Source organism: Arachis ipaensis, chromosome B4 (assembly GCF_059453495.1).
Source record: "Arachis ipaensis isolate K30076 ecotype BB chromosome B4, ASM5945349v1, whole genome shotgun sequence".
Classification (NCBI taxonomy): domain Eukaryota; kingdom Viridiplantae; phylum Streptophyta; class Magnoliopsida; order Fabales; family Fabaceae; genus Arachis; species Arachis ipaensis.
The window spans coordinates 105,188,556-105,192,616 of record NC_142439.1 but is presented as its reverse complement, the minus strand read 5'-3'; the positions used below and the strand labels follow the sequence as shown (position 1 = coordinate 105,192,616).

The 4,061-nt window shown below is 36.1% G+C and overlaps 1 non-coding gene across 1 annotated transcript; it reads left to right on the top strand.

Annotated features, from left to right (window-relative positions):
* The first annotated feature begins 2,572 nt into the window (after positions 1-2,572).
* LOC148568653 (small nucleolar RNA R71) lies at positions 2,573-2,679 on the top strand. Its single transcript, XR_015882402.1, has one exon. It is a non-coding gene; the product is annotated as a small nucleolar RNA R71 (small nucleolar RNA).
* The last annotated feature ends 1,382 nt before the right edge of the window (positions 2,680-4,061 follow it).

Below are 4,061 nucleotides of genomic sequence, written 5' to 3'. Positions count from 1 at the left end.
ATACGCTTTTTGGGGTTAATTTCATGTAGTTTTTTGTATGTTTTAATTGGTTTTTAGTATATTTTCATTAGTTTCTAGGCAAAATTCATATTTCTGGACTTTACTATGAGTTTGTGTGTTATTCTATAATTTTAGGTATTTTCTGGCTGAAATTGAGGGAGCTGAGCAAAAATCTTATTCAGGCTGAAAAAGGACTGCTGATGCTATTGGATTCTGACCTCTCTGCACTCGGAATGCATTTTCTAGAGCTACAGGAGTCTAATTGGAGCGCTCTCAATTGCGTTGGAAAGTAGACATCCAGGGCTTTCCAGTAATACATAATAGTTCATCCTTTGCGCAAGGATAGATGACGTAAATTGGCGTTCAATGCCAGTTCCATGTTACAGTCTGGCGTTAAACGCCAGAAACAGGTTACAAATTGGAGTTAAACGCCAGAAACAGGTTACAACCTGGCGTTTAACTCCAGAAACAGCCTAGGCACGTGTAAAGCTTGAGTCTCAGTCCCAGCACACACCAAGTGGGCCCCAGAAGTGGATTTCTGCACCATCTATCTTAGTTTATTCATTTTCTGTAAACCTAGGTTACTAGTTTAGTATTTAAACAACTTTTAGAGATTTACTTTGCACCTCATGACATTTTTAGATCTGAACTTTATACTCTTTGACGGCATGAGTCTCTAAACTCCATTGTTGGGGTGAGGAGCTCTGCTGTGTCTCGATGAATTAATGTAATTATTTCTGTTTTCTATTCAAACACGCTTGTTTCTATCTAAGATGTTCATTCGCACTTCAATATGATGAATGTGATGATCCGTGACACTCATCACCATTCTCAATCTATGAACGTGTGCCTGACAACCACTCCCATTCTACCTTCGATTGAATGAATATCTCTTGGATTCCTTAATCAGAATCTTCATGGTATAAGCTAGAATCCATTGGCAGCATTCTTGAGAATCCGGAAAGTCTAAACCTTGTCTGTGGTATTCCGAGTAGGATTCAGGGATTGAATGACTGTGACGAGCTTCAAACTCACAAAGGTTGGGCGTAGTGACAGACGCAAAAGGATCAATGGATCCTATTCCAGCAGGAGTGAGAACCGACAGATGATTAGCCGTGTGGTGACAGCACACCTGGACCATTTTCACTGAGAGGACGGATGGTAGCCATTGACAACGGTGATCCACCAACACACAGCTTGCCATAGGAGGAACCTTGCGTGCGTGAAGAAGAAGACAGGCGGAAAGCAGAGATTTAGAAGACAAAGCATCTCCAAAACTCCAACATATTCTCCATTACTGCAGAACAAGTATTTATTTCATGCTCTTTTATTTTTCGCAATTCAAACTGATAAGTATAATTGATATCCTGACTAAGAAGTACAAGATAACCATAGATTACTTCAAACCAACAATCTCCGTGGGATTCGACCCTTACTCACGTAAGGTATTACTTGGACGACCCAGTGCACTTGCTGGTTAGCGGTACGAGTTGTGAAAAGTGTGATTCACAATTCGTGCACCAATCTTCGAGTGGATTTAACTTTTATTAGTTATCTTTTATTTTATCTTTGTATTTTTTATTTATAAATAATATCTTTTAATTTTAGAATTTATTATTTTATTTTAGTTTCAAATCAAAATTAGGTTACATATAAAAGAAAAAAGATTCACCCTTCAAGGGGGAGCTTCTCACTTCCGCACGTTTCACTTTTCAGAACCCTTGTTTTCTCTCTAAGTCATGAGCTAATAAACCTCCTCAGTTAAGGTTAAGAGATCTATTTATTTCTATGGATTAAGACTATTGCTTTTCTATTTTAATTAATATATTGATTTAGTTTCAAGGATTACTTTCGTTCTTCATTTTATGAATCTGGGTGGAACAAAAGTATATCCCTTATTCTATATGCGTTCTTATGATCCGTGGAAGAGGTCTCTCACTTGAACAACAACTTGAAAGTAAATTCCATCTAAATTGCTAATTACAGTTTGCCATGAAATGAATCTTGCATGATTAAACTAGTTAGTAAGAACACTTAATCTAGAAAAGTAAACATCTTCGATACCTTAACTGTTTTCTCTCATTAATTTCTCACCAATTCTCTTATTTGCTTCTTTTACTCTTGAATTACTATTTAATGCTATTTGAAATCACCAAACCCACTTTTCTGCCTGCCTAATTGAACCAATTAGTCGACCATTATTGCTCAGTCCATCAGTCCTCATGAGATCGACCCTCACTCACCTGAGGTATTACTTGGATGACCTAGTGTACTTGCTAGTTTAGTTGTGGATATTCCAAAAATCTGCACCATTTAGTGAATGCATTGATTTGCTGGGACATAGCCTTATTCTATGCCAAAAATAGTGTCCAGTGTGTCCAATTCCATCACTCCTCTCTTCATTGTTCTTTCGAAAGAATACAAGTATTGATTATTTGTCACTATCTCAATTAATTCCAAGGCTTCTTCAGTTGTCTTCATATGCTTGGATCTTCCAGCTGAGGAGTCCAATAAGTTCCTAGAAGTATGAATGATTCCATTATAAAAGATTTGGAATTGAACCCGGTCAGAGAACATATCCTGGGGGCACCTTCTCAGCATTTCTTTGTATCTCTCCCAGGCTTTATAGAAAGATTCTCCATTTCTTTGTTTGAAAGTCTGGATATCATGTCTCAGCTTTGTCAACTTCTACAGTGGGAAGAATTTGGTTAGAAATTTATTAACCAAATCATCCCATGTTGATATACTCTCCAGCGGCTGGGTATGGAGCCACTGTTTGGCTCGGTCCCTCACGGAGAATGGGAATAGCCTCAACTGATAGGCTTCGGTAGAGACTCCATTAGTCTTGACTATATCACAAATCTGAAGAAAGGTAGAGATGTGTAAATTCAGATCTTCTTGAGGGCTCCCACTAAATTGACTTTGTTGCACCAAGAAGATGAGTTGAGGCTTTAATTCAAAGTTATTGGCCTCCATAGCAAGTGCTATTATGCTGCTTCCTGTAACGGCCTAACTTCCAGCACGTCATGATCGTACCAAAAGTAAAGCATTACTAACCTGATTCCTTTATTATCTATTTAATATTGAGCTTTTACGTGTTGATCTGTCAATAGTTTTTTTAAAAAGTTAAAAATTTTCCATCAAGAATAAGTAACACATATTCACATACTTAATATTAGTTATACATTATAGTATTACATACCAAACTAATTACAAAACCTAGCCCTTTGTAAAAATACTACATCACGAATGAAGGGAAAATAAGCCTAAAAATATACGACTGCTCAAATGAAGTCTTTTTCTCCTGCAACCTCTCCATCAGTCTTCCTATAATGTTGAAAAGGTTTTGGAAAATTTTGGGATGAAAACAACTCCACACGTTCTTAGTAGAAAAAGTGAATGCTGTGAGAGTAAAGAAATAAAATGCAAATAATTACCTTATAACTTAAAAATAAATATCTTTATTAAACGTTTAGAATTCTTTAAGACTTACTTTAAAGACTTTAGTTAGTTTCTTCAAATTACATTACTTTAAGCAATTCCTAGTCACGTCACTCAGTTTTCAGTTACATTAATCAGTTCTCAATTACAGAAATTAGTTTATAGTCACCTCAATTTCATTAGCCATTCCTCAATTACACAAATCAGATAGTTCACATATCAGTTCTCAGTTACCTTGACATATTCAGGAACCAACAAACACAAGCAGACACACAATACAAACATACAAACAATTCACACATAAATCAAATAGCAAGGAATTCATAAATAACATAACACAGGCACACTCAAGCAATTCACACAAATACATATGATAAATGCCTTTCCTATACAGGCTATAAGCTCATGCGTTGATTGTCTACCCGCAACCCGACATTACCTAAGAGGAATCCCTAATATGGTTTCTCACTGAGTTAGTCAAGCACTGGTATCATCATAGGAAAACCCATGTCAGTCAGGATACTGCAGCATCATCGATTTATCCGAGTCAGTCAAGCCAGAAATAATAATAATAATAATAATAATAATAATAATAATAATAATAATAATAATAATAATAA